A 13,406-nucleotide genomic window follows, 5' to 3' on the forward strand; every position below is an offset into this window, starting at 1 on the left:
TTATACATTTTGCATTTTAAGATAATGTATGGAACTTAACATTGTTATGCAAAATGTGTGTTTAAAGTAAAGTGTAGGACTTCTGTTACAGACTGTGAAAGTTAAAATGCACTGAATTTGCATAACATTTAGCAAAGTTAAACTTCAGAGTATCTCTTCGTAGCATAGGTATATGCGGGGAAAGAACATTCATCTCCAAGTACCATTTTAAGTATAAGTAGGTCACAAACCAGGAGCTGAAATTCTCCAAGTTATTCTGCACAGAATATGTTGGCTGTCCCTGGTTGTGCAGGCTGCTGGAACAGAAATCTCAGAGTCATTTGGCAGGAAATGCACACAAAGCCTGAAGAACATTTAAAGCAGGTTAGAGTCTCCCATGCCCAGTGTTTTGCTTTACATGCCTGCAAACAGATCCCATATTTACTGGGCTGACTACACAGCCTCGAGCACACCACGGGCACTCAGAAACCTTATTCATTACACAGCAAATTATTGCTTAGACTTGCCAAAGGCAATGGAGGATGTACTCAGAAAATTAAAAAAGTAAGGAGCAAGCCCCAAAATATGCAGGGAATCCCTGTAAATTCACTATTACCTTCTTCCTTTGTGCTCATCTTCACTTAACTGGCTCTGTATAGTTCTGGCCCTCATTAAGTAGATGCACTTTTCTCTTCATATACTGAAAATTGCCTTGCTACTTTGCCAGCAGTGCCATCCAAGTTGATGCCTGTTCATCTGTTTCTACTATTTCTTTTCCATTACTTCTGTAATTATCACCCGTGAAAGAAGAGGCCAGATATAGATATTGGTGAGATTATCATTAAGATTCTTGCAGATGCCTTTGCAAGAAGAGTGAAAAGGGAAAAGTCTGAGCTACTAACTTGTTTTTATCCTGCAGCAGCTCAAACTGAATCCCTAAATATCTTAAAGAAAAAAAAACCAAAAACAACTTATCTTTATTTTTAATACATACAAGTCCCTGATGCATTCAAAATGTTAATAAAAAATAATGAAAAAAAAAGTGAAATTCAGTAATTATTTTTAACAACCAAATTGGAACTATTGCTGGAATGAAGCCTGTCCATAAAGCCATAAAGTCAGGAAATACAATGTTACAAAACACATGGTAGCCTCCCCCAAGACCTGTGGGTTTTCTTCACAGCTAAAAACACACCACAATTTTAGAAGCACATCTGAACAAGGGCTGCTCAGCAGGAGGGCTGCATGAGCAGAACACTTAACCCAGCACAACATTAAAATGTGCTTGACATTGGCACAGACCCGACGAAACCCTGAAGCAACTGAGCATCTGCTTGAGAAGCCTGTTCTTGGGCTTAAACAATGAAAAGTGGATAATAAACAGCTTTTTGAGCACCTGAGTTCCTGATTCCTACAGGCCTATCCCCTAGCTCTTTGACTACTTATCTGAATTATCCTAAGGCTTTCTGTTACCTTTACATGTATATAAACTTCTCCCATGCAGCATTTTAGCAGCAATTTGCAGACAACCATGCTTAAAAAAAATCAACCAAAAAGAATCCAAAGTGAATATTTAAAACTCACTTTCTTACCTTATTTATTTAAAGGGTGTGAAAATTGAGTTATCCTGTAGACATTTAATCTCCTGTCAAATCTCTTCAAGGTAGTAAAAAACATCATCTTTTGTTTTTTGTGGACAGGGGGGACAGAGGTTAGAGCAAGAAGCAGTGAAAAAGGGTCAAATTATAAATAACAATAACTTCTACAGGCTTGTATTCAGCACAGTAATTAACTTCTAAAGGGCATTTAAAAGCACTGAACAACCTAACTTCCTCCCTGGACAAGCTTTATCAAACCTAAACCAACATGTGATTTCTGTACAGACACAACATCACAGGAGAACCTCTGGTTTATCTTCCTGAAAAACAGGCTCCTTACTTGTAGTTGGAACATATATATATATATATATATATATATATATATATATTTCTCCAACTATTCTGCAATGAATTCTTCAGGAAATCATATTATCAGACTATTTAGGTGACAGGTTTTACAGTTGTCATACTCAAGGAGGAATGATTATTCCATTTATATTAGAGTAATCCCATGGGACAAAGGGATTTACAGCGGCAAAGCTACCCAATATACACTCAAGTGGATAAATTGTTTTCCTGCAGTGCCAGTATTTCAGTCTGATCAGCCAGTTTTTTTTGTACACCCATTAGAACTGAAGAAATGTGTGAATTAAGGTTTTGGTATCCGTATAACAAAGCCCACATATCAGTGAACATTTATGAGCATCTACAAATGAAACTTCTATATAATTTTCTATATGTAGCTCAGATAAATAGTAATCGTGCAATGAAAAACACAAAAGTAGGAGCAAAGAATTTAATAATTCTCATTCCTCAACTGATTCTTGAACTTGGGGATTGGGGTTCTTGTTTTCTGGAATGATTAATAAAAATCATCAGTTCATTGTTAAACAGAGTTAGAAAACTTAACACAACACTTCCAGATAATGCTAGGAAACTTTGAGAACACATGCAAAATTCTGCACCAAAATCAATTAAAGAGAAATTGATAGGTTATCTTGACTGAATTTATAAATTCTTCTTCATGAATTCAGATCTGTGAGTTTAAGACAATACCTTAACTGCTGTCTTTGTTGTGACTGATCCTACTATCCCCTTCATAATTTTTTATTCATGAATCATGGCTGAATTTAGACTTAAGCCTTTCTTGATAACCTCTGACATAGGGGATCAAAACTCAAACATTACCTATGTTCATTTGTTTCTTCAGAAACTCTTAGAAGTGCTAATAGTATCTTGAAAAAAAAAACCCTCGACAGTTTACTAAGAAATCTAAAACAATCCCCTGTCACAACCTTGTACTAAGAATTTACATTGTTCTAGTTATCATACACCTACTTGATCTCCATTTAAGGATCACAGGGTTTTTTGAATGGCATAAATCTACCCGGGTTTGATGGTATAAATTATACTGGATCCTATTCCTTGAAGTCAGAGAAGCATTTTGGAGACCTGCTGAGAAGTTGATCCAGAAGATTCTCAGAGTTACATTAATTTCATAGAAACCTCTTAAAAATTGTTCTCTTTAATTTGCATCAGTTGCATAAAAGTAATTTCAAGGGAAAAAAAAAAAGTAAAAATGTCAGAATCTTATATAAAGTTTTGGGAACTTTTTGGAAGATGTAAAAAATCCCTAAACTCTCAGTCTGTCTGCGCTTTTCCTATTTGTCAAAATTTCCTCTAAAGAAATAAAAACTAACCCAAAGATCCCACCTAGCCATCTTCTATATCACCATTACATTACCTCGCAATAACAATCAATGGCAACCACATCCTACTTTTCACTACCACTCATATGGCTGCTTATTTCCAACTGCTAAATTCCACTTGCTCTTGCAATAAAAACAAGAATTTTTGGTTACTGATGGAGCAAATGGGAAGCACCCATTTATTCTGCTTCCTCCATCTTTTTTCCTCTACAATTTAATTCTTAGTAGCAGCTGATCTGAATAAAAGGTTGCAGTTTGGCTATTTTGGGCTCATGGCTTTCCTGCAGGAGCTTGGACTCCCGGTTCATAATTCAGTGAGCATCTCCAGCCCCAACAGAGTATCTCCAAGTACAGCATGACTACTACAGCCATCTGACAGAGAAGGATTAGTAAGAAAAAGATTGGATAAGGCATGGTACATTCAGAGTTACAGGTCCTAGAGGGGGTTCAGGCATCTCCAGTGACCCAGGAATGGGAGGACATCCCACTGCCACAGGAAAAATAGCTTGGGCTCACAGTCAGAGTGGGGAACAAATGTCATTACATCTCAGGAGCAGCAGGACAGTCCTGCCTGCCTCCTCGGAAAGCAAACAAACCAACCCAAACAACTTTAACACCTTAAAAAAGTTAATTTTAGAAAAAAGTATGGAAAACTCCAGATCCTTAATGTGTTGCTTGAACTGTTTCACCTTATTCTATGAAAATATGGGACATTGCTGTGGGTTTAATGATAGGGAAAAGATAAAAAACAAAACCAAAAATCCCAAACTTTTTATATACAGAAGTTTTAACATCTAGCTACTCTTTTCCAATAAAATACCTATAAGATCTTCTATGTAGTTCATATTGCATATTCATGGTTGTAAAAACACTGAACAATAAGTCCATAAGTACTCATTAGTGTTTAGGAAGTCAAAGTCTGCTTTTGCAAAATATAAAATAATATTCAAATATAAATAATATAAAATAATATTCTCTAACTTATTATATTCATTTTACATTGATATTAGTTATGCAATCTGGATGTCTTCACTTAGTATTTAATGGTTTAGCACCTGCCTGTGTTTGGGGTTTTTTAAAAAACATTAGCAAGTGACATAGAGAATAAACTCCAAGGGAATAGTTATGGTCTAGTAGCACAATGTAGAAGTAAAAACAGAGATTCTCTTTTTTTTTTTCCTAGTAGAGTGAATTTAGTCCATTAAATAAAAAGCATAATTCTTTAAATGTTTAGTTTTTTTGAGGGTTTTTAAAATTATTTTTTGTTGCTGTTGTTGTTTTCTTTTTTTTTTTTTTTTCTTTTCTTTTAAATAAAGCACTGCAGGCTTAGCTGTATACTGGATTTTAGCCAAAGATTCTATTTGAGGGTAATGTTCCTTGCCTCATATCTTCTGAATTGTGACCATACCTCTCCTTTGTGCATGGCTGCTGCTAAGGAAAATACTCCTCAGTGGTGGCATAATGCAAGTGCAGATGAGTGAGTCAGAGAAAAACAGACCTAGATTATCACAAAATTGCAAAAAAATAAAACCCTCACGAATGAGCAGATTGCTTATGTAAGGACAGTCTGTATTATTAGCATTGAAAGTATTTTGAAGTGCAGTTAATCTTAGCTAAACCCAAAAATTTTACAGTAGGTAAAATTACCAATGCAATGCATATCATAAAATCATTAATGACAGACAGAGGATGGATTATTTGCACAGTTTTGCTTATTTTTAACTAGATAACTGAAGTAAAAAAGAAGAAGGTTGTTCCAGTTAAGAACAAAAGGGAAAGAAAGGGAGTTACATAATGAGAAACAATTGCTTTTAAACCTTGGCACAGTGCAAAGGACAATATTTGGTTGTTTTTTGTTTTCCAAAGATAAACCTTTAAGAATTTTTGCTATTTTCAGTGCATCATTTTATAAAGAAATTTTCTTTGACACACAGAGACAAACCCAATCAACCAAGCAAATTCACTTTTCTTTCTCCTCTCTAATTTGATGTTTAAATACAGCATCACATACTTAAAATAATAAGTTGAATCCAGCAGAGTTAGGCTCCTGGACATTGTGCTGTAGATTTGAACTCAGTACAGTGGCATAACTGTTTTGACATGGCCCACTGGGGCAACAGTCAAGAGGGAGAGAACTTGAAGCATTGAAAGTTTAAAATAGCAAGCCTTCAAAATATGTTGTTTCTACTCTTCATTTCAGCAAATGATACTGTTTAGGGGCTTTCAATCACATTCTGTTACCTTCTTTTTTAAAATTGATTAAAGACAAGAGCAGTCTCAAGCAGGAATCATGGCATCTCAAAGGTGTGCTCCATAATCTCACCACCCTGCAATGAGCAGGGACATCTTCAGTAAAATCAGCTTGTTCAAAGCCCAGCCCAGCCTGCCTTTGAGTGCTTCCAGGGGCGAGGCATCCACAGCCTCTCTGTGCCAGTGTTTCACCACCCTCACAGTAAAGAATTTCTTTCTTCTAGTTTGAACTGCAATGTTATGGTACCATATGCTAATATGGTAACTTTGTGTTGAAAACAGCATAATGGAAAAATGAACTTGCTAAATTCATGCTTGATTACTGCGTGGTTTAGGCTGTGATTGGGAGACATTGCAATTTTAATTCTACTACACTACAGATGAACATTAATAATATACTTATGTAATTGGATGTGTTTCCTTAATCAGAGCTGGGAAAATGGATAGTTCAGTAAATCAGTTTTGGTTTTAGAATTGAGCATTTCTACACATCATTACTGAACTACCCTGACATAGAAGGTGCTAAAATATAAAAGAAAATACATTCTACTAAAAATTTCACTCACTAGGAGACAGATTCTGACAACTCCAATTCAGATTCAATAGACTTAGAGCAATAAACTGATATCCCATCAGAGTCACAACAATCATTCTATCCATGTCCCTGGGTAAAGGCCAAGGCAGTCTCTAAGTCAATTCCTATTTCCCTGTGTTCATGGATTCTGGAGAAACCATTAGGCTTGGATCAGACAAGGGAGATCTCAGTCACCTGACAGATCCCGAGCTCTCAGGGATGAAGTGGCAAAAATCCTGAGGTTACCCAAATGAAGCAATTTGCTTGGACACTGGAAACATGGAGCAGCAAGATCTACCAGGCGAACAAAACTGCATCTCCCCACTGCTGATACCAAGCACTGTTCAGGCAGAAGAGGAGCCAGCATTTATGTGAAACAGTGAGAATTAAGCTCTAACAAAGATTCCTGAGTCATACAGTAAGGTTTGTTCTATGACTGTTTGAGTTTTTTTTTAACTGTGGAGACCCTTTCTCAAATAGAACAAAATTAGGTTATATCATGAAGATCTCCCAGCTGCTTTTTTTGATCAGCAGAATTGTATTTTCCCAGTATGACAATATAGGGTTTGGGATCTTTAGTTATTGTTATTAAACAAACATTATTGAACAGGCAGTATCTCCTTAAGCCTAGATAACATAGGCAAACCTTGGTATTTGTTGACAGATATCACTGATGTAAAATTGGGTTATTTTCAAAATGTGTTTTAATTAATTTTTAATTTAAATATGTGTGAAATTTCTTTTTTATGTCAGCTATATTTCAGCTGACCACTAGAAAGATAATTATTGTTAATTACCCATGGCATACAAACTGGTACTTTTTAATAACGTTCTCACACATTTCACAATAAATATGTTTCAAAAACCCAGTTATATTTAATAAGCACAGAGTAGCTCTCTTTAGCCTGCATTTTAACGTGCTCTGCATTTCAATATGCAGAGCTATATCTCTACTCCCCTTAATGCTGCAAATGAAATAATGGCAACATGCCATAAATGTAAGTAATATGATGTTACCTTTGTCCTTGGCAATGCCTATCCTGCTTTTCAGTCACTTGATTTTGACACCCAGGGAAAATGTTATTGTGCACTAAAGCACTTTGCAGCTGCTACACTTAAAATATGTTTTAAAGGTGAACACACTTCACCTGGGGGCTAGGCTCACTATCGATTCCCTCAGTGGCTATCTGAACAAAGATTGGGAATGAAGCAATTACCTACCATGTGTGGAGATGAACTGAAAAGCCCCACAGTTCACCATCTACCCGAATTACTACAGCTCACTATATCTCCAGCTGCAACACATCCATCTAGCAGTTTATTTCAGTGCTCATTTTATCAAGATAACGTTGGTTGCCACATTCACCCATCTCAGGTATTACTGATTGTGGATCTTTCTTTCCTCCTCTGGAACTGGAGGATATTGCAGGCATTGCCAAGCTTGAAAGTGAATGCTGCCTTACCCAGAGCTGCAAGAACATTTTGTGCCAACTGGTAGGAAAGAAAGGAACCCATCTGCTTAGCAACTCAGGTGGTGAGCATGCTGTCCTCGAGCTTGGCTCCCTGCAGGCACTGCCCACGGACAGCAGGGTTCAAGGCACGGCCTCTGGAGGTGTTAAGGATGGGAGCTGGGTGGGATTGCTCTGCTAAAGGGTGGCATATGCAAAGATGTGCTGAGGCCACACCTCTAAGGGAAAAATCTTTGAGGCATTCATCGTGAACCAAAGTTTCTTGCAGCTTTTGTGTTCCTCCTCTGATTACTTCCCTAGCCTGAGGTCAGGGGTGAAATGATGAAGCTGCCCAGTAAAGGCACTAATATCTATTTTCTGCTGAACTTCTGCTCAGGGTTTTTTAAAATGGTGATGATTAGTGGAAGCTGCCTAATGGAGAGCTCTGAATTCTCATGATGATCTACTAAGCATACTGGATTTTTCTCTCCTTCAAAATACCAGTTTTACTGGAAGCTGATTTCTCTCTGTTCATTTGCACCTGTTTTTTTCCAGTGGGAAAAAAGCCAACAACTTAGCATTTGCACCAAAATTATAATGAAATTAAGTCCACTGGATATAGGGCATTAAAAACACTCTTTCCACACAATCTCTTTTTGATTAGTACTGAATGAAATCTGGCTATAAAGAGGTTTTACATTACAGCCCCATAATCTATTTGTAATGTCTGCTTTACGGAGACACCTTTCTTTTTCTCTGCACTGAAGTACAAAATAATTAAGTGGAACAAATCCCAGCAGAAGAAAAATGCTAGTTAGACTTTCTTATGGCCATAGCTATGTAACAGCACAAGTGTTAAATAAGTTGAATCAGACTGATAAAACTAGCATTATATACATGCAAATCCTCACAAATATACATTTACATACATATAAATCCTCACAAATTATTTTCTCTTATGTAGAAAATTATAATATTAGGAAAAAAAACCCCATGATGTCATGTTAAAATATTTATGGGAGACTAACACAGTCACTTGTCTTCTAAACATTCTTAAAATACTAAAGCTTTTGCTGTATCCAACTCCTAAAGATATTAAATGCCTGGAATTTCTTAATTATTAACACAAATCTATGACTGGATTGGGATTTAGCCTTACTAAGTTAAAACATTTCTATACGTCAAATTTTAATATTTTGAGTTAAGGAAAGCATCTCAGTTGCTTACATATGATAATGTGGTTTGCATAAGTAAAATGTAAAAATGATGTTTAATTAGGAAAAAATGTAGCAGCTTATTTCTCTGTTAAGTTAGAATCTCAAGTAAAGTTTAATTAACTTGTAGACTCTGGGTCTTTTTCATGTACAGTTTCTAAGAGGCTTGTTATAAAGCTGCTAGAAATCATATAACAAGACAAACCCTCATCCTGTTAATTTTAATTCTAGCTGTTACCGGGTTCTTAAAGTACATCAAATTTCTCTCTTTTTTTTTTTTTTTTTTTTTTTTAAACCAAAGGGCTCCTTTTAGCGAGAGCATTTGTTTCTTTTCACCTGAAATGTAGGGGATGCTGCTGGGTTTTGGGAGCCTCTTTTACCTCTGCTGTCTACGAATGGTGGGAATAGAGCTGTTGTCTCCACCTTCTCCTGCCAGGGAGGCCACAATAGCTCTAAGACACAAGAGCCCGATTTTTCTCTGCTGTTGTCCCAACCTTTGCAAGAAGAGTAATCACTTACCTCTTTTTCCAGAGAAAGATGATTTTTTTTCTTTTTCAACTTAGTCCATAGAGCTGTAAATATACATGTCTAAACAACTAAACCCCACCCCCCAAAACAGGAAGAAAAAAAATCAAAACCCCTACAATTAAATAAAATTATGTTTTAGCTATTACTTATATTTAATATCATTAAAGAAAACATTATGTTGAACATGAAGTACACAGAATATTTAAATGTATCTCTTTTAAAAACTACAGTGCTATTTCCTCTCATACAGAAATTGAGAAAATAATACTCTCATACAGAATGGAGAAAATAATCTTGCAGAAATAATCTGCCCCACCAGGAAAAGCCCAAAAATTAAAACTAGTGGTTTTGCAAGGCAAGAAAAAGGACACTTATAAATCATTTCATATTCAAAAGGGTTTAGCAAAAAAAGTATCTGGACTTCACAAAAGCCAATTCACAGAAAATACTTATGGAAAATGCATACAGTGTATTCCCAAAGCAGCTCAAATAATAACTGTTTTTGTGTGATAAAGGGGCAGTACTAAAGAAGCAAACACACACTAATCCCGCTCTGTCTCTGGGCAATTCATGGTATTCCCACAAGTTTCTGCTCCGTGGATGTCCTGGGTAGATGTAGCTCTGAGGCTTCACCTCTTTCCAGCAAAACAAATTCATTACAGTTTAGTATTGCTCGGAGCTGCTCAACCACCTATGGAGTCAATTCCTGCTGTTCCAGCTATGCAAGAACAGATTGACTTTAATCTCCAGTTTTCACAGGCACTGGCTGGCTGTAAACTGAATGGTTTTGATGGCCACGCATGTTTGCACAGGGCAGCTCTCTCTCAATACTTCTGAAAAGCTGGGCCACAAATCCAGCTAGAGCTGGCCAATCAAGAATTAAAAAATTGCATGAAGACCATTCCAAGATATTTGACAAGGAGAATCTTGAATAATTTGTATGATGAATTCCATTTAACTATCTTCAGAGCTCTTCAAGTAATGAAGAAAGCTACTGCAAACCTTTTAATTGAACTGTTTGCAGGTGTTTTTGGTATGTACAATACAACTAGTTGTAGGGAGTTGCATTTTTAAAGTTAGGTCAGACTTCTAAATATGCAGTTAGGCACCAGGATTAAAACAGCCTTATATCTCCTCTAGTGCCTACTGCAACTCCAAGTTGAGACTAAGCAAGTGGTGTCTGCAGCCTGAGGGCAGCTAGCTGGGGTTCTCACTTTGTCCCATATTAATGTCTAAACTCAAGCCACACAGTTCTGTTAATGAGTGAAAATTATTTTTCTTTTTTTTTCTTTTAAGTTTATCTTCTATTTATCTGTGTCTTCTTAGCCCTCCTATTTCAAAGCAATAGAACCTTAGCAAGATTCTCCCAAAAAAGCTTTTGAAACTATACCCAAACTGCCTTTCCTTCTGGGCTTGTCAGGCACAGACAAGACTCAGTTTCTGGCTTCAACTGAGCTTTCATGGAGATCAAGAGGAAGGGCTGGGGCAGTGCTACATCAAACACTCCCCACTAGTCACAAGGACTTGATTTAGAATCATCACAGTGCCTGTGGCCAGGTGTGTTGTGATGCCTCTCAGCAATTTTGGGCTTCCCAGTGTTCAGCAGAGACCTCATCCCAGGCTCATTCCAGGATGCCTTGACATCACAAGCCACAAGCTACTGACATAGAATTGGCAGCGTGGACACCCAGCATAAATCATGTTTGAGCTTGCAGGTGCCGCAGGATCCAACAGCACATGCACAGCTGGATATTGCAGGTATTGCTCCCCTCGTGAGCATCACTTGGTAAGCTCCTATGCCCACACATACAAAATCCCTGCAGCAACACTGTCTTCTCCCACTGAGCACTTCTTTCTAAGCCATCATGACCCAGCAGGGAAAGCAACCAAATGGGAGGCAGCAACAGTGAGTGTAACAGGCCCCACACCTGATACTTGAAACTGAAAAGCACAGCTGAAGGAAAATGCCTTCAGCATTCCCACAGCTCAAGCAGATGTCAGAGAGCCCTTTGAGGAGCAGGAGCATGTGATGGGGCTGCTGGAGTGTGCTAGTGACATGAGATGTGTGGCATTTGCCACCTTGAGGCCCTTGCAAGCTCAGCAGCATCTAATTAGCTCCCAGCTGGAAGCCCCATCCTAAAAACTCCTGCTGCTGGGTGAAAATTATTCAGATCAAGTTTCTGGACCAACAGATCCTCCTGGGTTTGGCTGGTAAAGATCTGCATCTCCTGCAGATTGCAGCATAATCCCTGTATATATATATTTCTTCTTCAGAAAAGAAAAAAAAAAAAGAAATAAGTATTTCATAAATAATATACTGGCAACCCCTATAAAAGTGATTCTCCACACTGCTGCCACAGGACAAAATCATTACATGCTTAGATGTTGAATGAGAAACCCAATCGCACGTTCTCACTCTCAAATCTGACTAGCTTTCAGAATACAGTTTCCCATCTTTATATTCAAATTCTGCTTGACTCATATCACACTTTAGAGCAATATTAATTTTAAGTACTGAGAGAAGAGCAAGCAACCACTAGCCTGGTAAAAGCTGGGCTGCAGTATATAGTTAGTGACCACAGGTTAAAAATCATCTCACTGATTAAGTAAATGGATCTGGCCACACAGCTGGTTGAATAAACATGAAAATAAAATTAAATAAACACTAATTCAATCCCCAACATATCTTGCAGGTCAGATCATGTGCTCCTTACCAGGTGTGATTGTGTTACTCAGTTAACACAGGCAATGTTGGGTACTGATAGCAGGTGCTGCTAACAGGTAAAGCTGTGGGTTAACCACTCCTGGCCAAGAGTGGCACAGAAATTTGTGGAAGTCAGGAATGCTGCCAGAATTACAAAGCAGTAAATCCTACAATGTTAACATTGTATCACAAACTGATATTCATAATTACTGTTATTTCTATTTTTAGTTTTTGACCTGAAATATAATTGTATACTGCAAGTATTTGCTAAAATTTGCTGCTGTTTCACCATGTAGGTGTCTCAGCAACTCTCCACCAGGATTACAAAACTGAAAATTCCAAATTTTTAGGCTCAAAGCACTCTCCTAATCCTGGTAGGACTCTTGACCTGGAAACTGCGGCTTCTGCAGCTTTGCCCTCACAGACAAAGCTCCAAAAGTGTGTTGGTTTGTTTTTTTTTTTTTCCCCTGACAAGAGATAACCAAACAATCTTCAAAGAGCCAAGACATCTCCAGAATGGAATATCTGTGCCTGCCAGCTGTGATGAGCAGCCCTACTTAGTCATGAACTGACTGTATTCCTTCAGTGCCTTGCAAAATGTCTTGTATTCACAGCCTGAGTTCAGTACAAAGGTATCCAGGAAAAGGAATGAAGCTTATATTCACATTCTATTTCATGCCTACTTTGACTTACCTCAAAAATGTTTAGTATGCAGAGTAAATTACTCTGTAGTCCAAAGCTTTGTTCATATTCCATTTATTAAAGAATAAAGAGCCTTATTTACACAGTAAAGGTAAACATAGCTGTTGTTGCTGTGTATACTTTTCTGGGGCACGAGGGGCATGTAGCAAACACTTTCCCCAGAGCTACAATGACAACATCAATGGAAATAAAAAAAAATAAGAAAAAACAAACTAAGGCTTTTAAACTAAAATGGTAATTTCTTTCGGAAATACCAGGTATCTGTCTGCTTAATAGCAGTGAATAAGAGGACCACCTAGAAAGAACATAGACTAGCAGGAAAAGAAGTTTATTTCTCTAGCACCTATTACAAATAAGGGATAGCAGCAGCACCTGTGCAGAATTCTCACAGGGCCACTTAAAACCTTCAAGAACAAGAAATTGGAAATAAAACTCAGAACTCAGCCTGGCAAGGAAGGGTTAACTTGCGTCATTGAATGACATTAATTTAATCACACGTCACTGAGAAACATCTAAAATAGATGAGATAAAGGGAAGGAAAAGGCCTGCAGCTTTTATTGAAACAATAATCTTCCTGTTTTCTACACACATTAGAAATTAGAGGCTTACAGGTAAGCAGGCTTGGTATTCTTCCTGAATACCCTGAAGGACTTGAAAGCTTCTTCCCTCACCTCCTGAAAAATTATTATACATTTTTTAA

The 13,406-nt window shown here is 37.4% G+C and overlaps 2 long non-coding RNA genes across 4 annotated transcripts; one reads left to right on the plus strand and one right to left on the minus strand.

The window, feature by feature from the left end:
- Nucleotides 1-6,356: 6,356 nt before the first annotated feature.
- Nucleotides 6,357-11,141, minus strand: LOC135294977 (uncharacterized). 2 transcript variants are annotated; one of them, XR_010357015.1, is made up of 3 exons: nucleotides 10,691-11,141; nucleotides 9,109-9,266; nucleotides 6,357-6,450 (listed from the first exon to the last, which is right to left on the minus strand). It is a non-coding gene; the product is annotated as an uncharacterized LOC135294977 (long non-coding RNA). The 2 variants fall into 2 exon arrangements; XR_010357016.1 differs by lacking the exon at nucleotides 6,357-6,450 and adding an exon at nucleotides 7,422-7,716 and having other exon boundaries at nucleotides 9,153-9,266.
- On the plus strand, nucleotides 10,916-12,802 carry LOC135294976 (uncharacterized). 2 transcript variants are annotated; one of them, XR_010357014.1, is made up of 4 exons: nucleotides 10,916-11,086; nucleotides 11,994-12,081; nucleotides 12,301-12,378; nucleotides 12,480-12,802. It is a non-coding gene; the product is annotated as an uncharacterized LOC135294976 (long non-coding RNA). The 2 variants fall into 2 exon arrangements; XR_010357013.1 differs by lacking the exon at nucleotides 12,301-12,378.
- The last annotated feature ends 604 nt before the right edge of the window (nucleotides 12,803-13,406 follow it).

This window comes from Passer domesticus, chromosome 2 (genome assembly GCF_036417665.1).
Source record: "Passer domesticus isolate bPasDom1 chromosome 2, bPasDom1.hap1, whole genome shotgun sequence".
In the NCBI taxonomy this organism is placed as follows: domain Eukaryota; kingdom Metazoa; phylum Chordata; class Aves; order Passeriformes; family Passeridae; genus Passer; species Passer domesticus.